The sequence below is a fragment of the Candoia aspera genome, chromosome 6 (assembly GCF_035149785.1).
Source record: "Candoia aspera isolate rCanAsp1 chromosome 6, rCanAsp1.hap2, whole genome shotgun sequence".
NCBI lineage: Eukaryota > Metazoa > Chordata > Lepidosauria > Squamata > Boidae > Candoia > Candoia aspera.
Window position 1 is genome coordinate 2,301,781 of NC_086158.1, and position 22,584 is coordinate 2,324,364.

At 49.5% G+C, this 22,584-nt stretch overlaps 1 protein-coding gene across 2 annotated transcripts in view; it reads right to left on the reverse strand.

Moving 5' to 3' along the window:
• Positions 1-21,913, reverse strand: part of LPP (LIM domain containing preferred translocation partner in lipoma) — a 210,258-nt gene extending 188,345 nt beyond the window's left edge. Inside the window, exon 1 of one of the 2 annotated variants that reach the window (XM_063306245.1) lies at positions 21,828-21,913. The gene's annotated coding sequence lies outside the window, so the exon portion shown is untranslated. Of the gene's footprint in view, positions 1-15,751; positions 15,922-21,827 lie in introns of those variants that run through there. The other variant, XM_063306244.1, reaches the window with a different exon arrangement.
• Positions 21,914-22,584: the final 671 nt, after the last annotated feature.

A 22,584-nucleotide genomic window follows, 5' to 3' on the forward strand; every position in this document is an offset into this window, starting at 1 on the left:
CGCTATAATAGGGAAGGGACAGCTCATCACCAAATGTAAAATTTAGCCATTCACCTATCAAGCTGGCTGGGGAATTCTGGGAGTTGAAGTCCACACCTCTTAAAGTTGCCAAGCTTGAGAAGCAAATTGGTTTAGAATATAATATTCATAAAACTGGGTTAGCTGGGCGGCACTGTATCTGATACAGTTTCAGAACTGTATTGTAGGACAAATTGAGAATACCTTTAGCTAATTGACCAAAAATAGAGATTATTCTGAATCCAGCTGAATAATATAAAACGTAGAGGACGTGCAGCGGAAGAGTGAAGATAAATACTTCTGAAGTCAAAATGGAAACTCTTCTTCAATTCCTGGACTGCCTACAGCAAAGCACAATCCGCCTACTGGCGGCACCCAAAACAGCTTGGCGGTGCCCTCCCTATGCAGGGATGGGGCGCCCCAGCTCATGCTGACCCAATGCAAACCCCCTAACAAGCACAGACACGTTATGGTGTTTTTGCCTTTAGCGTCCCATAAATGCTCGACTCTTCCCTGTTCACGCACCTGGTGTGCCTGTTTGTACTTTAACGCCACCACAAGTGGTGGCCCGTTGCTCCAAATTCCCCAAAGCCTGCGCATGCTGTGGGCGCATAAAGCTCCCCTATGCGCAGGATAAGGTGAGAATGCTGAAACAAGAGGCCAAGCCCCTAAGCCGGGACACTCACTCAGGGCAGCAAAAAAACCCCAGTGACTATCTTTTACAAGAAAAACAGAATTCTGGGAGTTGAAGTCCACCCATCTTAAAGCCACCGAGGTTGAGAAACGCTGTGCTAAGCTTCAGCTTCGTTCTTCGGGCTCCACCTGGCTTTCTTGCATCTAGCATGGATATCTGCTCTTCTTCCTCTCCAAAGGATCTTCCGTGAAGTTCTCCAGCAGCCCACTTTAGGGGCATCCTGTTTTGACCCTTCTGCCTTTCGGGCGGTCCAGCTTTCACAGCCGGAGGTTCCAAGTGGGGACACCTCATCCTGAAAACACCCATCTCTGTTGCCCCTGTGATGTCTCTCCCCTTGACCTTTATCATGGTTTTTCTCCCAAGAAGCAGGCAAGTCTTTAATTCAGGGCTATCGCCACCATCCCCGTGAAGTTCCGAGGTGTGTAATGCAACAGAAAAACTGTGGTATAAATTAAGTAAACTTGTCTCTGAGCAAACTTGGTCAGCTGCACTTCCCAGAGCCCTAAATCCAAGCACCTGAACAGCAGTTCCCCTGTAAGGTCCAGAAGCCACCTGAACTAGAAGCGGGCGTGTGTTCTCCGAAACAATGAATGCTATTTTGAAGCAATTAAAAAGCGTTTAAAAACAAAAGAGAAATTGTTGTGCTGTTTGTTTGGCACTAAGAAGGTAGGAAAAACATCTCTGGTACATGTTTCCATTCCTAATGCCTTCCTTAATTTGCACTTCACAAAGAGAAGGCAAATTGAAATGGTGCTACACTTCAATGTTCACACTTTCCCAAATTTTGTGAGGCAGTTTTCCAATCCAACCTGGCATCCAAAAATGTATGTAATACAATGTGTTGATTACTAATTATACTAATCAAACACCCTATACGTATAATTATGTGTTCATCTATTTTCTGCATAAATGTAACTCATTATAATACAAATAATTTACTAAGGAGCAGTATCGTGTCTTCAGTATGTGGATCACAACAGCAAAGACACGTATGGGGCGAAGTTTCAGCATTCAAAGGCCCACATTAAGAGAAATGTCCTGCTTCAAAGCAACGCAGAAGAAAAGGATGAAGCTAAGCTTGGGAAAGTAAGCCGTTGGGTGAAGTCAAAATGGGCAGCGGTCGTCATCGGCAGTTAGCACGGACAGGCGCAGCTGAATTGCTTTGCAGGGCAGATCCCCCCAGATAATAGAAGATCTAAGAAAGACAGAGATGGGTTGATCCAGGTCAAAACATTTTAAATCTCCAGGAGTGGCCGAACAGCTTTTGCAAATCCGTTGGGGCAAAAATACACTGGACGTAAATTCACCAAAGGTCGGGGTCCACCTCGCCCTAACTGAGGTTCACCCTAACCCAACTCTGCATGGGATGCACGCGCAGCTGCTAGACCTCAGTGACCTTGATTACTACAGCGTGTGAAATGGATCCCAGCCTGCTGGCTGCAAAGACCCTGCTTACTACAGAGGACAAAGTCGCTCCCAGCTTTTCTTTTGCCAAAACGGGGGTTATTTTTAGAAACCACAACAGCAGGCAGAAGGGAGAGCAGCCTAGCAGGAGCAGCAAAAGAGTTGGGGGGCTGAAAATAGCACTTGGGGCTCTGAGCCGGCAGGCCTCCTGCAGGGCAGAGGAGGTGAGCTGTTCCTGGAAGGGCACAAACATATGACGGGGGATTATTTTCGAGTGGCAGTCTCCCAGGGAGGAGGGGCCTTGGGTTGCACAAACAACACGGAGTGGAAACCCCAAAGGGCATCCTCTTTCCACCCCAGCCTGACTGGCACTCAAGAAAAGCCTATTTCTGGCTCGGGGCTGTGAGGTGGGATGCACGGAAGAGGCATTGTGTAATTCAACGCCCCTTGCATTACAGGCCAGATGGTGGAATCCAACTTTTGCACGGCCATCTCGCTTCCCGGCTTGGCTCACATGTCCAGCGTTCACCCGGAGGAGCATCTAACATCGCAGTCCCCAAGAACGGAACATGATGTACCGTGAGGCTCACAGCTGCTGTCGGCAGAGACAGGCGCATGGGGGGACAAGGCACAATTAGGTTGCTCAGTAAAGTCCTGGGCCCTCTGTCCCACTGGGGCTCCTCCGCAATTTTTCCTGATTCTTGAATTTTGCAGAAGATCCCCGGCTGGTTCACTGCTAAGAGACTGGATTTGGCCTCCAGAAAATGCCCGAGATGGAGAGAAACTGTTGATGGGCAGGGCTGCCCTCGAGGGGCCCCACATCCTAGTGAACAAAGGAAGGCCGAAGGGCTGGCTTGGCTGTTCTGAGTGGCCTCCTTTCCCTTGTTAAGTCCAATCGTCCACCAGTGATGTTTCAATGTATTTAGCAAGCTTTATTTCACTATTAAATGTGAGAACAGCACCGTGACCAACGATGATTTAGGAGAAATGTGTATAATGAAATATGGGACTCATTTATACAAAATACAGTAGTTTAGGGAAAGCATGATGGTTATTTAACTGCATTAGAAAGAAATATAGATACATATTTGCACTGTATCTGTATTAGATGAATATATATATAGAATTGTAATTGTTTATTTTTGTGATGGTATATTTTATTTCATATTTTTATTTTACTTTTTGTTATACTTCTCTCACTTTTTAAAGCACTTATGGGTTTTTTTCCTGATAGTATATGTATCCTTGTGTATTTTTTTCCTTCTGTTATTTAAAAAAGCAATAAGACATTAATTTAAAAAAAAGGATTTAGGAGAAATGTGTGAGGGTGGGCCTGCTTGGAAGGGACTGGGCTCCCCTCGTCGGATAGCCACGTGCTGGCATTCTTCAGTGGCTTTCTGCACCGAGTGAGGGGGTTGACTGGATGACCTCTACAGCCCCTTCTAATTTGTATACAGGAATACAACATCTGTCCTGTGGCATCCACAATTCAGCCAACCGAGCCTCTCCTTCCAACGCTGGGTATCCTAACGCTGCAGGAAGCCGCGAACAGACCCGGTGCCCTTCAAGGCAGCTCAGTGGCGCCAGTGAAGACCCCACGGTGGACCTTTCAGCGCATGTCCCACCTCCACAGGCTGGACGTTGGAGGGGGGAAGAGGAGGGGGACACGACGTGCAATTCCCAGGGGGGCGGTTTTCCTCCAAAAAGCGAAGAGCCAGCAAATGCCCTTGCCCAACATTGAGCCTGGCTAATTTTATCCTATGTTTAGTGTGGAAAGCAAATTCCACCCCGCTCCTTCTTTCAGGCTGATTTTATTTTCCTTATTTACCTACTGGACTTATTCTCCCTCCCTCCCTCCCTCCCTCCCCATGGACATCTTCTTGTATTTTATCCAGTTTTAAGCCACCACGAACACTAACAATTTGGCAGCATACAAATTTAATATTGTTATTAAGGGAAGTGCGCTAGTTACTCTCTAGGGCTGTCCTAAACGCTGTTACTGCACTCCCCACACCTTCTGCTGCGCACAACACACCTCACTTGGCTCCTGAAATAATCCACTCTTTTAACACACCCCTAGGTTCACAGACCCACAGAACTGGATCATCGGGCCCAACCCTCTGCAACAGGCTGCCCACCCACCCACAATGAGGAGTGGAGAAGTGGCTGTCCGGCGTCTTCTTCATCGCCTCCCGAGACAGAGAACCTTTCGCCAGAAGACGGAACCACTGAACAATCTCTGCGAGGGATGAGGACGCAAGCAAGCGCGCATCCCTCCCTCCCTCTCTCGCTTCCCCACCTCTTTCCCCGGCCTCTGCCACACTTCCCCACCCATGCTCCTCTCGCCATGCGCTCACAGCAAGGTATTTTTAAATCTCTCGCCGCATCTCCTAACTGTGAGTGCACCAGCCAAAATACCTCCCACTGAGGCAAGTTATATATAGAGCTGTGCGCAACAAGAGCGCACAGAAAGGATGCTCAATCTGCAGGCCGTCAGTGCCATAGGAATCTGCAGCAGGACTGAAGCGTCACTCCTGGGCGCAGGGGCAGCTGGTGCGCCACCACGAGATGGCCAGTCCCTCCAGCAATGGCCCAACCCTGGCTGAAGGCTGTGTCCATCCCTGCTTAGCAAGACGCAGAGAGGTGGCCTACAAAAAGGGAGGGGGGTCCCCCTTCTACTCCTTCGAAAACGACCACAGTCCAAGCAAGACATACCCCTATTTTACAGAAGGAATCCCTTCTTCGAATAAACTAAGAACATCTTCAATAGAAAAAGCGGTGGGATTCATACAGCACGCTTAAACCCCAGGTTGACAAAAGGCCACAGTGGTGTTGGCACGCCATGCCACGAAATGAACCATATGCTAGCTAAAGAGGGTGGCTTGGTTCACACAGCAAGCTAAGATCCAGTCCTTCTCAATATTTTTATTCATGAAAAGCAAAAAGAGAGGCTAAGATCCCTAATCCCCTAGAGCACTGTTTCTCAACCTTGGCGACTTTAAGATATGTGGACTTCAACTCCCAGAATTCCCCAGCCAGCTATGTTGAAAGTCCACATATCTTAAAGTCGCCAAGGTTGAAAAAAACTGCCTGAGAACCCAGAAATGAAATTCATCTTGACAGGATGAAGACGTTGGCCAGAAATGACAGAATGGAATCAAACAGAGAGAAATGAAAATGCTCAGGGAAAGGAGAGGCTGGTGAAGGTACTTGTGAAAAAGAACTTGGAACCGTAAATGATTGTCAACTGGATATGAGCCAGCAGCGTGATGTAGCTGCAAAAAAAGCAAATGTACTTTCTGGCTGCGTCAGCCGAAGTGTAATTTCCAAATTACCAAATGTAATTGTTCCATTTCATTCTATTTTGGTCCAACCTCATCGTGAGCACTGTGTCTTAAGTTCTGGACACCGCCCTTGAAGCACAGCAGGAAGGATAATCAGGGGACAAAATATAAGCCGACGAAGAGAGGCCGAAGGAGACGGGTGGCCACTTTAGCCCTGAGAAGACTTGCTGCGATGTCATGCAGAGGAGCACCAAGTCCTCCATCAGCAGTGTCTGCAGGGTATGGTCCAAAAAGTCAATATGGCAGCCACAACGGTGCAACTGAAGCTTCAGCTGCACCATTCCCACACGCAGGACATGGAAGAATGGGTTTCAGTGATGGTAAGGCAGATGCCTGTTGAATGTTAGAACCATCCTTCTCAAGGAAAGAGGCACCTGAGAGTGGAACCCACCAGCCAGAGAAGTGTTGGGCTCCCACCATTAGGTGTGCACAAGAGTAGAATGGACGGCCATCCATCAGGATTCTTTTAATCTGGATTCCTCCCCTAAATAGGGAGTTCGACTATTCCAACTCCAGAATTCTGCAGGACCCATAACTCCATCAACTGCACACTAACTACCCTCATCTTAGCCTAAACTAGGATTGGTTGTGCAAATCCAACCAATGTCCAAAGCCTCTGCCCCACCCCCCACCCCAGATGGGGATGGCCCCAACCTTGTTAGGAAAACCTGGGGCTGGGATGTTACGTGAGCCTGGCCTGTGTGGCCGAGTGAGAAACCTTGTTTTCAATGGGCCTTGGCACGCTGTATAAGGTTTTAATGGTTCTATTTTGTTATAGTTCTTGGAATACTTGATTTTTGATCCGGTACTAGTTTTTTAATGTATCATTAGTGACCCAGAGTCATGAGAATGAGATGGGTGCCCATATACTGTAAATAAATAAAACGAAGAAAGCTTACCACCAACCCTGGACTTTGAAAAAGCGAGAGAGGAAGAATATTGACACTTTTGGACTTTGGTGTTGGAGAAGACTCCTGAGAAGAATATGGACCACGAAGAAAGCAAACCCAAAGTTCTCACTTGAGTCACAAATGGCCAGGCTTCAATTATCTTACTTTGGACACAGGATGTGAAGACCCAGCTCTCTGAGGGCCCTGAGGCTGGGAATGGGGGAAGGAGAGAAGAAAAGGTGGAAGCACTGATGGGTACATCGTTGGAAGACCTGAAGGACCAGGCCGGATGAGATAGACCATCCCAGAGAAATGTTATTTGTGCGGTTGTTAAGAGTTCACACCAATTTGATGGGATATAATCAATTAATCAGTCAGTCAGTCAATGCAGAGACCCAGCTCTCTGAGAAGGCTTTAATTAATTAATTAATTTAATTTCTATCCCTCCTTTATTATTTTTATAAATAACTCAAGGCAGGGAGTTATTATATCTTAAAGGGGGAAGGAGCATATGCCTAATGCTCCTATCTCCTCCTGTTTTTCCCACAACAACCACCCTGTGAGGTGGGTTGGGCTGAGAGAGAGGGACTGGCCCAAGGTCACCCAGCCAGCTTTCATGCCTCAGGCAGGACTAGAACTCACTGTCTCCCAGTTTCTAGCCTGGCGCCTTCACCACTAGACCAGAACGGGTCTCCAAATGCTGAGAAAGGTGGAAGGAAGAAGAACAGGACCATCAGCAGCAAGGTGAATGGATTCTGTTGGAAGGAGGCACCATTGGAAGACCTGAAGGACCAGGTTGGGGACAGACCCTCATGGGGAAAATCTATCTATGTGGTCACTAAGAATCAACACCACCTTGATGGTGGAGAATCAGTTGATCTATCAGTCAATCAATGCAAAGACCAGCTCCTTTGAGAAGTCCATAATGCTGGAAAAGGTGGAAGGAAAGAGAAGAGGACGATGGTTGGCTGCAAGGAGATGGACTTGGTTATACTGGCGATGGCTGCAAGGAGACGGACTTGGGTGATGGGGGCCCTGCTGGGAGGCCTGAAGACCAGCTTAGGGACAGATCATCACAGAGAAAACCTATCTCTGTGGTCACTAAGAGGTGGCACCAGCTTGATAGCACATCATCACCATCATCACCAAAGCATCCCAGATATCATCACTTTATATTAAAAAAAAAAACACCTGTAGCTAAGGTGGGAACCCAAAGTGTTACATAAATGTCTTCTATGGAAAAATGCACATCTGCACATACATCCTCCCTGCATTCCTCCTCCCTCTCTCTCTCTCTGGCCACATCCAAAATCCCGTCATCTTAAGCTTTCCATAGATTCCCTGGTTTCCTCTGCTGGTCAAGGAACAACCTGCAGGGAGGGTTTGCAATGTTTTGCAAAAGCAGAAGGCAGAGAACGGGGGCAGCCTGGAATTTCTCCAACTTGTCTGGATCAAACTGATACCTTTTGGTTACCCTGATTCCTATTCCCTGATTTATAGATTGTTGCTTTGTTGTTGTTGTTTATTCATCCAGTCGCTTCCGACTCTTCGTGACTTCATGGACCAGCCCACGCCAGAGCTTCCTGTCGGTCGTCAACACTCCCAGCTCCCCCAGGGACGAATCCGTCACCTCTAGAATATCATCCATCCATCTTGCCCTTGGTCGGCCCCTCTTCCTTTTGCCCTCCACTCTCCCCAGCATCAGCATCTTCTCCAGGGTGTCCTGTCTTCTCATTATGTGGCCAAAGTATTTCAGTTTTGCCTTTAATATCATTCCCTCAAGTGAGCAGTCTGGCTTTATTTCCTGGAGGATGGACTGGTTTGATCGCACCCCACTCTTTCAAAGCCAAAGCTAAAAAAACCTCCCTTCCTACTCATCTTAATTTCTGAGGAAGAAAAGACTTCCCCAATTAGGCTTGGCTTCAGTTGAACAAAATATGGAACCAGAAGTCCAACCAAAGGTTATCAAACTACGCCAGGGCTTTTCAAACTTGTCAACTTGAAGATGTGTGGGCATCACCTCCCAGAATTCCCGAGCCATGATGTAGGGACTTCAATTCCCAGAATTCCCCAGCCGGCACGTCTGCACATCTTCAAGTTGCCAAGTTTGACATGTCCGTGTACACACCAAGTGGAATGAGAGGGAAAATGGAAGATCAGCACCAGCAGAGCCTAGACCTTGAGGGAGAGAGGCGCAAGCTGGCTGAGTCTCTGACCCTCCAGCTTCCCATGTGCAGGGATCTGGGTGTGGCAAACGCCAACCTCCTTTGGCACATTTTTAAGACCGAGAGCCCTGTGCTTGCTCGGGATCTGAAGCCACCCATTCCTCTGCCTGCGTTTCCCTCGCCTCTTCCAAAAACAGGCATTTCTTGCATTCTTCAGTGATTTCCATGATATCCTCACCCGCCACCAGGCAGGCCTGACTCAACTTTGCTGGGACAATTCCCTGGAGGTTTTTTTTTCCTTTTTGGCCTTCTGCTGTTTGCAAACTGCCGTGTACCTTTCTGCTCGCCATAAAGCAATAAATAACTAATAGCACTCCAAAGAAGCTCTGAGTCACCTTTTTCATGAAAAACGGTCTCTGCCGCCGCAAGGATAGTTCCAAGGGGACAATTCGGAGCCAGACAATCCCTGCTCCAGGCAAGCCTCCCTATCAGGGGAAGCTTAACTCCAATTGATCTTTCCCAACGATATCTAGGCAGCCTGGATTCACATAAACCTTGACACTTAACCTGTCATGCTTAAGACCCCCCAAAAAAATCTGGGCTTTGGACAGAAGTCAACAAGCTTCACTAAGAGGCATCCTGTACTTATTCCTGGCTATTTGCGGAGTTCTCCAATTGGCTGCCGTAAAAAGTCTACACAGGCTTCCAGCTGCAACTCCCGAAAACAAATAAGGTGCTAATAAAACTTGCAGAAAGCAGATTATCGATTCAGACGTGACTCAGTCAAAGCAGAGCTTCCTACTCACGAGATGCTCAGCTTCTGCCCGAGCACGAGAGCCCAAAATGTACAGGTTGCATTCAGAAATGAACTCAGCCATGATTTTTGTTTTGGTTTAGGGCAGGGTTTCTCAGCCTTGGTCACTTTAAGAGCTGTGGACTTCAACTCCCAGAATTCCCCAGCCAGCAAAGCTGATTGGGGAACTCTGGGAGTTGAAGTCCACGCCTCTGAAAGTGGCCAGGGTTGAGAAATACTGGCTTGGGGCGATGTGTGGACCAAGCCATGAATTTTTCAACAAACTAGAATTTGAAGAAATGCTGGCTTAAAAAACATTGTACAAACATAGCCCCTGGTGTTCCCGAAGGGCTGAATTTCAATGCTGCTTCACAGCAGCTTTCGTTTTTCCTGGAGGTGTGATTTCAAAACGTGTCCTGAAGTCATGATCAGTCCTTTGAGGTAGGCCAGATCAAGAAACAGGCACGGCCGAGATTCCAGAAGCTCTCCTTTATAGCTGTCGGGTGGAATAACCAAACACCGATAGCCGGTGCCAGCTAGTCTCCGTTCCATCTTATACTAAGCAAAGTCAAGGAGGGATTATTTTTGGGTTTCTCTTCTGCACTTTCCTCTTTTTTGCAAAAAATCCTCTCTGTACCAAAAAGAAAAAAAAAAGGCTCTCTAGCACCTTCCCCAAGATCAGCTCTTATTGATTCGATTTATATAGAATTTACATAATCCCTTTCCAGACATCAGCAATCCCCATTTTGATGACAGCTGACCATCTGTCTCCCTGTTTAAATGACAGGGGGGTTGCAGTGAGCACAAGTTCGAATACTGCTATATTCAATTTAGTGATTCATCCCCTTCTCACTTGCAGTTCTATCCTGACCTCCACACTGCTTAAGGCACACTTAACTTACTCCCTGGATTTCGGTACAGATAGTCCTCGCTTAACAACCACAATATTTTCAGTTGCTAACGAAGTGATCATTAAGCAAATCCAATTTTATAAACTTTTTTGTGGCAGTTGTTAAGCGAACCACACGGTCGTTAAACAAATCATGCACCGTGGGGGGATGCTGCGATGGTCGTAAATGTGAACTGGTTGCCAAGTGCCCGAATCGTGATCGCATGAGCATGGGATGTTGTGAGAGTCATAAGTGCGAGGACTGGTCATAAGTTGGTTTTTTCAGCACTGTCTTAAGTCGGAACCGCCACTGAACAAACAGTTGTTACACAAGAACTACTTGTACCCCATCCCTTCTCTCTTTTCCATCAAAATCCAAGAAAATTCTTCTCAATCAGTCTCTGTTTTTTAAAGAACAGAAGGAGGGATCATGCTTTGAACAATGGCGGCAATTTTTAAAGACCGCCTCGCCTCTTGCGCTTTTGCTGCATTGCCAGCAACTTTGCAAGTTTTAGAGGGTGCGATTTAAATCCTGTATACTCATTTACTCCACCTACCAGTTTGGTCCCAGAATGCCGAAGGGGCCTCACTCCAATGGCAAATTAATTGGGTTGGCACAACCACCTCATTTTATTCCCAAAGCACGGGATGCTAATCCGAAGGAGTCTGAGAGCGCCTTTTCCGGCTCACCAATTTTATTCAAAGGCAGAAGCTCTGAAATTTTGGAAAAAATTGGTGGGTTGGAAAAGGCACTCCCAAACTCCTTTGGATTTTACCTGCCATAGACTAACACAGCTCTCCTCCTGCAACAGAGGTTAATCAGAACGTGTGAATGGACTTTCCTGGAAAATGGGACCATGGTGGAGAAATGGGGTTTTCACTGCTCCTATGCAGCTGGTAGGTATTTCCACACACACACAAGGGCCTTCCAAGAAAACAGAACACCCCTACAGTCTTGTTTATGACACTGCACAGGTGATTGATTATGTGCTAACAAGTCAGTGTTGACTCTTGGTGACCACGTAGATAGACCTTCTCCAGATGATCTGTCCCCAGCCTGGTCCTTCAGGTCTCCCAACAATGCACCCGCCGCTGCAGTAATTGAATCCATCCACCCCTTGCTGCTGGTCCTCCTCTTCTCCTTCTCCTTCCATCTTTCCCAGAATTATGGACTTCTCAAAGGAGCTAGGTCTTTGCATTGACTGACTGATGGATTATGTGTCATCAAAGTGGTGTTGATTCTAAGTGATCACATAGGTTGTCTCCAGGAGGATCTATGCCCAGCCTGGTCCTTCAGGTCTCCCAACAGGGCCCCCATCACCACTGGAACCGAGTCCACCCCACTCGCTGCTGGTTGTCCTCTTCTCCTCTTTCCTTCCACCTTTCCCAGCACTGTAGTTTGTAGATTATAGGGTAGATATCTGGATGGATGGATGGATGGATGATCTATCCCTGGACAGATACCTCTAGGAAAGACAAATCTACATCACAAAGCCAACAATCTTCCTCTACTTTGCTCCCCCCAGAAACTGTCAAAAATAGACTGCCTCAGAACAAGGAGATCTCACTTAGCTCTTAGGGACAAAACCCATGTTGATGGATCTCTGATGGATCCGGCCAAACCTTTTGTAAAGCTATTCAAAACAGTTACCCACAGAGCATTTTGGACCAGGGAGTTTCTAATGGGCTTTTTTGTCTTCTTTGGACTATTATCAGTTCCTGCTCATGACGCACTCAGGAGAAAATGCTGGGATGGGGCTTGGGCTAGCAGAAATTCCCTTGGAGAATGGATTATCGGCCAAGAGCTCGTGAGTTATCTTGAGTGCCTGCTTCTGAGCTTAAAAGTGTCCATGCCTTGAGCTTGTGGGAAAGAGGTGATAACAAGGCTGGGTTCAGAAGACATGCTTAAACAGGTCAGGGAAAGACCTGGTACAGTATTTGCATGAGCTTGGTTAGTGGTAACCCCAGTGTTATCTGCAGGAGCCAGTGGGTTAGACTAGCTGATCTCCAAGACTTATATTCTATCATTCTGTGAAAGTCTACCATTATGTACCGTCTGCGTTGCTGACGCTCTGTGGACTCCAGTCCTCCGATCAGCAAAGCCAAAGAGCTTTTCCGCAATTTCAGCCTGCCTCGGACACAATTGAAAAATGGAGTCCTGGGTGCTCTCTGAGCCTGGTTGTTTTCATGCAGACATTTCATTGCCAGACCCTGAAGCTGTTGCCCAGTCTGGCAATGAAACGCCTGCAAGGAAACAACCAGGCTCAGAGGGCGCCCAGGACTCCACAGTTCAGCCCTGAGCTACCAAGATTCGCTTCGATTAGTACTGAGAGAAAACAGGGAAGGGGGGAGATTTAAACACCTATACAGCTCCAGATGACTTCAGCCTCTCTCGCTCCTGGATTGCAGACAAGGCGAAGGCAACGCTCACGGGGACTCGGCAGAAGGAAGGTCTTGCCAGGACACGTTTGGGCAGGGTTTTCCACAAGAAGAGACACAACCCTTGGCTGTGCTTCCAGCACTTTAGAGACCGGGTATGCGGTGCGAAATCCCCCAGTGTATGAGGGACTTCATTCCAGATGGGCGTGGCCCGCAAAGAGGATAGGGCAGAGTAAGTCTGTACTAGCAGTGAAAAGCAGATGGAGGACCTTCTTCTGAGCCGGAAAGGACATCCTTGGCCACCCAGCCCTGAGCAGGTGGAGATTTCTTCCAGCCTGAAGTTGGCGGCTCCTTCTCCTGCCTCCATTCCTCGCTTCCCTGTCCCTGCAATGCCCAAGCCCTCCTCCAAGGATGTCCACAGGGCCTAACTGACCCAAGGGGACAACACCCAGCCCATTCTACACATCTCAAGGGTTCAGAAAGAGGGGGACCCCTGATCATCTAAGTCAGTGTGTCTCAACCTTGGCCACTTGAAGATGGGTGGACTTCAACTCCCAGAATTCCCCAGCCAGCGTTGCTGGGGATTCTGGGAGTTGAAGTCCACCCATCTTCAAGTGGCCAAGGTTGAGACACACTGGCCTAAGGATAATGTAAGGCTGATGTGCTCCTTGGCTGGGGACGGGATGAAGGCAAAGTCATGGGGACACAGCAGATAAAGAAGTTCCCAAGGTGGGTTGTGTTGTGATTAGATGCAAGGGGTACATCGTCCTGAGAAGTCCATAATGCTGGGAAAGGTGGAAGGAAAGAGAAAAAGAGGATGACCAGCAGCAAGGGGGATGGACGCAGTGACAGTAGCAATGGCAGGCCCATTGGAAGACCTGAAGAACCAGGCTGGGGACAGACCCTCCTGGAGAAAATCTCTCTATGGAGACGCTGGGAGTAGACTCCGGCTGGATGGCGCATAATCAATCATCAGTCAATTATCTGTCAATCAACCACATAGCCCTGAGCGTGTCTGAGTACCCAAGTGGTTTCTTTACTGCCTTTTTAGTGCATTTTGCAAACCTGGAACAAAAATGGGTACATTCCGTAACCGATCCCATTATCTTAAAATCTCTGATAACCAATCCCGTCAAGTGGATGAAGATCGCAAAGGCTGGAAAATGAAAAATGACGTTTTCCTGCCTGCAGGTAGAGGAAGGGCCGTCTGCATGGACCAAAAGAAACCAGCCTCTTTGAAAAGCACCATCCGGTAGAAGTTAAGAACTAAACACTTCTTTGGCACTCATAAAACCGATTTTCCCTGACTCGGTGCCTTTCGGATATACTGAATTACGACAGCCATAGTGTCCCGTTCAAGCCAAGAGAATATCACAAACCTCATGACGTTATTTGCCCAATGACGTCATAAAGCCTGTGATGTCACTTCCCCGCGATGGCCACCTCGTATTGCTCCACCCATTCCCGGAGTTCAAAGGGCATGAAATTGAGAAAGCCGCTTTTCACAACCCGCTTAACCTGGTTACCGAATTAATCCATTCTCTGCTTGGCACAACGCAGTGGAGCTGGATGCCAGTCGCAGGCTGGGTTTACACAAGAAACAAGGGGAAAACTAGTTTTGTGCATCACAACTGGTGCAGCCGCTGGGCCTTTGACAGAGGCAGCCAGACACATGGCATGAACACCACCAGCAACTCCCAGCTTGGGTTTCTTTGATCGCCCGGTGGCACCTTTTACGTCCCAGCATGATCAGGGAAACCACGAAGTGCACAGAACTAGGGAAAAGTGTGAAAGACGTGTGATGGACGTCCAGGAAAAGACGCAGTGACGTCATGCAGATGACCACGTCGCGATGTGGGATGTCACGATGGTATTTGCCACGGACGCCCAGGGAGGGGACCTCAGCGCAGCCCAGTGAGAACCGAGCCCAGAGGGAGAAAAGCAGCCTGTTAAAAAGTCTGGGCAGGGGACCAAAAGAGGGGTCTGGATAGGTTGGACTACAGTTCCCATTGTCCCCAATCAGCAGGGTAACTGGAGATGAGCTCCAGCACATGGCTGGTACGACGGGTGCACAGATGCCTCCCCAGTGGGGTCGCTCTTCCCTCAGCAGACCTGGAGTCCTGCCCAAACGCTGCCAAACCCCCTCCCAGAATAACAAGGTTTGATGGGGGGGGGGAGGAATCTTCCTGGGAGGGGCTGCAATCTCAAGGAGTTAGGCCGAAGTCCAACAGGAAAAGCTTTCCAAACCCAAGGAGGAGACGAAACTCTTGACATCAGTGTCCGTTAAGTCCTGCTTTCTCTGAAAGAATGCTGATCAGGAGTTTGGGGAGCCGAGATCCAGAGGATCTCAGGCAAGGTCCCACTGAGATTCCTTTGAGCGGGAGAGGGAAACAGCCCACCACTCCCATTATTCCCTCCCATGACCACCCCTGCTATTTATGGGTAGAGTGCTCCTGGAAAAGGAGGCTCCATATAGCTATGACCAGACAGACTTTTTCTTCCCTGTCCCCGAAAAGCTACCCAGGCTGATGATCCCGCTCATCTTCCACACCCACAAGATCCACTCAGGGACGACCAGCTTCCTCGGCTCTCCCCCTCTGGAAGCTGCAGAAGGCATCCAGGGGGTGCCAATCTGGGGAGAGTCGAATCCGTGAAATCGATGCCCTCTCCACCTGGGTGCAGAATGATTTCTGGTTGTTCCCACCCTCCCTCCTGGCTGCAGGGCTGTTTCCTTCCATGTGGAAGATGGAAAGGCTCCTTTTCCAGCAGGCAGCAAAAGGACAGGAGAAAAAGGAAGCGAAATACGGGAGCAGTTGGGAAGGGAGGGCAAAGAAGACGCGGTCCCCGCACAGCTCTCCGGCTCCTTGGGGTCTAGTGAAACAGAGTTAAATATCAACCTTGACCACAAGCAAGCCGCAGGGCTGCAGAGAGCCATAAACCGATGCGGCGGGAATCATCCAAGTGGGGCGATGCCCGCTGAAGCGGCCACAAATCAAGGCTCATGCCGGCCTGCCAGCCCAACGCTCCTGCCAAGGATCCAAAGGGAGACCCTCGCCGTCTCGGAAGGGGCTGCCACCGTCCCCCAGAAGGCCACTGTGCCGCTTGCAGGGCCGGGCCGAGGCTCCCTGGACCGGCGGCTCCCCGTTTGCTACGTCAATAAACCCGCTGGGCTTACCCGAGTCCGGCTGGGCTCCTTCCCTGGGAAAGCTTCGTCCTAGAGCGGAACAAATTTGGAACTGGCTCCAGGAGGGAGCAAACTCCCAGCCTGACCACAAGGAAAGGCGGGGGGGGGGGGAGAGAAAGAGAGAGAAAGGGGGGCTTATCCTGACTCCAGGAATTCAAAACTTCCACCAGGCCTGAGTCACCTCCCCTCCCCATAGATCAGGGCATGGGTAAACATTTCCAAATATGGAGATCATAACTAGGAAAGGATGTCAGAAAATTCACCCTTCTTCGGTGCTTGGGAGACGGAATTCCCCGGCGTGGGGGTCAATGATTAACCTGCGGCTACACACCATGGGTGCAGCAGCCCTGGGAAGGCCCCCGCCTCCCGTGAAATCCCACTCTGGCCCCCTTTCAGGGGGTGCTGACACCCTTGTCCCCACGCACCACCCAGGCCCCGAATGTGACGCCCTACCACGCCCGGCTGCGCCACGTCACATGCTGCATCCACAGCACCCACCACTGCCATAGATCCTACCTGATCCAATCCTGCAGTGCTGTCCAATCTGGCTGGGTTCACACAACCAGGTCAGTTAAAGACCAGGGGTGCACACTACACTGAGCTTGTTCGGCGTTAATCCTGGTTAGGTTTTTGTGGCAAAGCATTGTTGTGCAAACATCCTGGTTTATGGCTCAACGCCCTGGGCAAACAGGAAGCCGAACATTTGCATAAGCAGGTAAAACCTGGCGCACGGACGCAGCCATTCCCTGCCCACTGTGGACTCTGCAGGTTGGATTCAGGCGGGTTTATCATCCTAAAAGTATCTCCCTTCTCACAATCAGCAAAGCGTTCGGCAAACACTTTGCAGCCATCTGCTCCTCTAGGAGGAAGATGGATCTTGCAGCTGAAAATTCCGAAGACGCCAGATTGCAGAAAGCTGTTCATGTTGGGGAACGGCATTCCCCAAATTCTCACAACATTTATTTAAAACTGCCCTGACAAACACCGAGTGAACAGCCTGGCCCAATACACAAGGCCAATGTGTGGCCACGCCAAGCTCCCTTGCATCAACTCTTGATCCATCTAACTGGACTGCCTAAAAATCTTGAAGAAGGAGCCAGAAATTTGGAGATCCGTCTGCTCAGAACCTCCTGGCCACCCCCTTCTCTCGGCCATGCCTGTCAGTCCAGCTTTCCCACGTGGGAAATTTCCCCATTTGGTGTCTTCTGCACAGGTTGGACTTCAGCCCCCACCATCCCCTGCTGGCCTCATCTGGAAGGAAAGGTTCTCGTTGTAACTATAAGCAGAAGACACAGTCTAGGATGATGGGGCCAAAGTGCCTTCAGCTGTAAAACAGGAAATGCTGGAAATCTTTCAAGGAATTATGCAACACTTCTAAAACAAAACAACAGTTCTGCAATCTTGCACTCAAGATACCTGATGTCCCCAGAGCCAAGACTTTTCCAATGAGTCTTTCCTGAAATCAGGAGAGCTGAAGATCTTCTTCAGAACTGGAGAAAAATCTCCACCAACGGATATGAAATTGAACCCAACGGGTCAGGATATATCCAACCTGATAGCTGAGAACCAAGCCTCCTGAAATGGAGTTATGATCTTCTTAATCTTGGTTTCAGCAGGTGGACCCATTCTGTCTTCTCCAGACTTTCCAAGAATGGGTTCAGCCTTAGATAAGCCCCATAAATGGTCTTAGAAGAAGTTCAATGGTGGACAGCTGTGCACCAGCTCATTTGGAAGGCTGTTCATTGGCTCGGAAGAAAGATGAAGGAGCCCTTGCATGTCTGGGCTGAAGAAAGTCTGATGGCCACGAGGCAAGAAGGAAGAGCTTGCCTTGTGTGGTGGCCACTCACGGTTGACTGGATTCTTCCAGCCCAGATTATGGTAGGCTTAGATCAACAGTCCTCTAAGTGTGATCCACAGAGTGCCAGTGGTCTGTAGAGGTCCACCAAGTCCAAAGCCCACCCTCCGTACAATCCAGCTCAACCTCCCTACATGTCCCCACAGTCCGCTGGTGCAGAAGAACAGCTCCCCTTGCTGGCTGGGGAATTCTGGGAGTTGAAGTCCACACGTCTTAAAGTTGCTAAGGTTGAGAAACAGTGGCATAAGTGATAGTACAACTAGCGGCCGAAGTACTAAAATCCAGAAAACTGAGAACCAGGTCCAAACGGATCTTGAGTTAGTCAGAAAAGGCACGACCAGATTCCTCCTGATTTTTAACCGAAAAACCAGCTTGCATTCACATGACATGCTCGGCTTGGTTAGGCTTATCATCAGTTAGGATTTTTGTGGATCGGTTTATTTTGGGAACCAAGCTCACCGACGGTTTAACGTCCCGTGTGAGCCCAAAAGATGGATTAATCTGCTGCCAGGTTAAGCACGTTGTCTGAATGCAGCCCCAAAGATTTCTTTCTCGACGGGGTCACAAACTGCAACGGCCCTGGGTAGGGGTATCTGTGCATTCTTCAGCACAGCCTTGGGGGGCTGTGTGTTAGGCCCCCAACGCAAGGCACGCACCTTCCCTGCTGCTGCCCAGCCCCACCCCACCCCACCCACAGCCATCGTTCCCCAACTTGATTCCCTTTGAAGCCACCATGCCAGGAGGAATGGCCTTTTAGAGGCTGTTCTATACATCCCATGAGGAGAGCATCGATGGAGGGCAGTGGGTGGCCCAAGAAAGAAACCTCTCCGCGCAGAAAGCTTCCAAGATTTGAGGAGCTGAAATCTAAAGAATGTGCATTCCCAGCAGGAAGGGGCCGGGGAAGCCAAGATTGTGGGGGCGGGGTGCCGACTTCTTTCCAATGACGACGCACTTATTGGATATGCAGGCAAACAGGCAGGAGATGCCGGCTTTGGCCATATATGGCCAGGATCAGCTCAGAAAGTGACCTTGTAATGCTCTTCAGGTCTTGAGGCTTTGCCCCAAAGTGAGAAAATCGGGGGCAGGAGGCAGCCTCGAAAGAGGCACTGAATGAGAAAAAGCAGACTTTTCCCATTTTACAAGGAAAGGGAGAATCGGAGCCCAAAGTTATCCATTACGCTCCTGATCCTCGCACACCGGTGAAGCAGCACAGGTGTCTTGGCCCAGGTTGCTCCAAAGATGGATGCTGATCAAGCCCCCAAGCATGAAGAGAAGCCTTCTTCCAGAGCATCTCCTAATGGCCTCCTTTCCACACTGAGCGAACCCACGGACTTCTGTCTCTCCTCCTCTCCTCTTGATCGCCTCCCCAGGAGACTTGCACCAGGGCCACAACTAGGGTCTGCGTCACCCGAGGCAAACGTGGATTCCACGCCCATTTTGGCACTTCCCCAGTGCTCATTTTGGCACCACCACCCCAGCACAGCACCCAGGGCACATGCCCCTCTTGCTCCCCCCTAGTTGCAGCCCTGACTCGCACCCATGCTCTCAAGAGGCCAAACAGAAATGGAGAGAAATGTGCATTTCCCTGTTTGACGAAAATGCACCTGTTATAAGAGGAGCACCAGGAGCTGCAATTTAAGGTAAAGAAGATGAAACTAACTGCCACAGGTACAGCAACTGGCTTTAGAAGTGACAAGGAAGGTATTGAAGTGGTGGGGAGCTTCTGCCTTTGAGGATCATCAACAGCAAAGGAACCAGCAGACAAGCAATACGCCACAGACTAACACTTGGTAGAGCAGCCATGAAGGCCTTGGAGGAGACCTTCAGCTGCTGGGATGTGTTTATACCTGGACAGGTATAGATCAAAACAGTGCAAGCCATGGTCTTCCCTGTGACACTCAAGGGTAGTGGAAGTTGGACTCTGAAGAGCCAAGGTAAGAAGAGTATTGACCCTTTTGAACTTTGGTGTTGGAGAAGACTCCTCAGAATACCATGGTCAGCCAGGAAAACAAACCAATGGATCTTCAAACAAATCAGCCCAGAGGTCTCAGTCAGGGCACAATGACCAGGCTTAAATTATGTTCCTTTGGGCACACTATGCCAAGACCCAGCTCCCTGGAGAAGGCTCGGATGCTGGGAAAGGCGGAAGGAAAGAGAAGAAGAGGGCCACCAGCAGCAAGGTGGGGGGGCTGTTACAATGGTGAGGGGGGCACTGTTGGGACACCAGGCTGGACACACATCATCCTGGAGAAGGTCCACCTCTGTGGTTGCTGAGAGTGGAACTGACTTGATAGAACATCATCAATCAGCGCCAAGACCCAGCCCCCTTGAGAAGTCCATCATGCTGGGAAGGGTGGAAGGAAAGAGAAGAGGAGGACGGCCAGCCGCAAGGTGGAGGGACTCAGTGACAGTGGCGATGGGGGCATTATTAGAAGACCTGAGGGACCAGGCTGGGGACAGACCCTCCTGGAGAAGTCCACCTATATAGTCACCAAGAGTCAACACTGACTTGATGACACCAACTCAGTCAGCGGAAGGCACAGGAGGCAGGCCAAGAAAAGGACTTGAACCTGTAGCTCTGAAAGACAGGAATGGGACTCATGGGTCCTCATGTCATCACAGTTACAGCGATATCACGCCGGGGCATTTGTGTGGTATCCCAGGTTCCCAGGCCTAGAGAAACCAGGTGACAGATGATGAACCTCTGGAAAGCAGGCAGCCTTTGCTCTCCTTCCTCCAGGAAGCACCTCAGAAGATACCCACTGCCCCAAACCTGGATCCGCATATCCACTAAGGTAGAACCCTGCCAGTTCAGCGGCATTCCGAGTGCAAATCGCTTTTACAGCCAGAACGGCCTTGTTCAAATTGAGATTATTTGCAGCCAGGACAGAATGGTTGATCCAGGGGTGGAACACTTCCATGAGGCGGGAACAGCCCGTTCCCGAACTGGGAAACTTTTAGGGAGATCAGAGCATCTATCCTGGGGTTGAAATAGACATTGTGAGGCATGAACAACCTTGAAGCTTTTTGTACACTTCTCCCAAATAAGACTGGGCCAAGCTGTGTAGGGCCGAGACGGCTTCGCAAGGAGAGCTGGGAGATGTTTCAGAAACGACCCAGAAGATGTGCTCTGGACCTCACGCAAATGTGAATGCAACATTCGTCTGCTGGGCATCAGAATGGCCCCACTCTTCAGGCAGCTGCATGAGCCTAAAAGAAAGGGGCTTTAAAAGCTGCATTAGCTTTAATGAGCAAATTCCTTAAAACAGCAGCATCCTTTTCCCCAGACTCATACAGAAGCCTATCAAAGTGTCAGGCCGTTTTAATGAACAGCAGGCAGGTGCTCTGCTCATGCTCGGCCCAGCGCAGCTCTGCGACCGAGTTCCTGAGTGTCACATTTCTGGAAATCCAGAGCAACATGAAACCTCTGCAGCTCATGAATGCTTCTGCCTTCGAATAACATCTGTGAGTTGGAAAAGGTGCTACAGGTACAGGTCCTCGATTTACGACCACAACTGGGACCGGAATTTCCATCGTAAGTTGTTGCAGTCATAAGTCAAGTCACTACGTGACCGGACCTAATTTTACAACAATCTTTACAGTGGCCGTTAAGCAAATCACAGGGCATTAAGCAAATCACCATGGTCGTTAAGCAAATCCAGCTTCCCCAATGGGTGCTTTTTGCCAGAAAATGACAAGAAATGTTGCAAAATGCGATCACATGACTGCAGGATGCTGCAATCGGTCGTAAATGCAAGCCAGTTGCCAAGCACCTGAAATGCGATCATGTGACCGCAGAGGGGTGCTGCAACATTTTGCAATGCTCAGAAGTGCTTTACAGGCCATAAAGCACCCACTCCAAGGCTGTCATAGCCTTCGACCATCATTAAACAAGCAGTCATAAGTCGAGGACTATCTGTGCCAAACCCCTGATTTAGCATCCACTGCTATAATTTTTGAAGCCCGCCTGAATTCAGTAAAGTTGCTCTGGATGCATTCACATAATACATTAGCCAGGTCAGCAGGACAAGTAGCAGTTGCATTCATCACAAGTGGTTCACATTGACCTTGGTTTGGTTTGTGTGGCTTGGGGGCGGCGAGAACACAAGCACTGGGCAAAGGTGCACAAATGCTCAAAGACATCTGAACCCAAAGACGAACAATGGAATTGCTACCCGCGAGTCAAACGCACAGAACGAGTGGCCTACATACCAGCTGGGGCTGTAGGCCTTCTCGGGCGAGGATGCAGTTGGGGAGCGGTCCTCTTTCTGAAGTCACCCAGTCGGGGTTCCTCTCGCAACCCTGGGGAGAGACAAACATCGTCTGAACATGCAGGCGTTACCCAACAGCGCCTTCCAAGAGCTTTTTTGCTCAGTGAGGACCAGATCTGCATGGCCGCCGAGGTCCCACAGATTCAGGAGAAAAAGGATGGCTGGTGGGTCACATCCCTGAAGAGGCTGGGCTTCAAAGCTTGCAAAACCAGGCAAGCAGGGATCAGGGCAGCAGAGTGTTGTTGTGGGTGGACATCCACAGAGAAAGCCACTGGTTAAAGGCACGGGACTCGAAGCCAAGCGACGGTGAGTTCGAGTCCTGCCTTAGGCACGAACCCAGCTGGTGACCTCGGGCCAGCCCCTCCCTCTCAGCTTAGGCAGAAGGTGGCAAGGGGCAACCCCTTCTGAAAATATTGCCAAGAAAACGGCAAGGACTGGTCTACGTTGTCCTCAGGAGTCAAGACTGACTCCATGGCGTACCCAGACCCGCAGAGTTGGCAACGCCGGGCACGAGGCAACCAACTTCTTGACGCCAACCGAAGATGACAGGCATGAAATTGAAGAGCTGAGCCGGTGAGGGATGCTCCAGGCCAGGGGTGCCCTCGCCCTTCAGTCCATCCACCCCTTCAGGACGTTTCAGACGGTTCACTGACCCCCAAAGGTTTATTATAGGAAACTAATTTAGTAAATACTTTAAC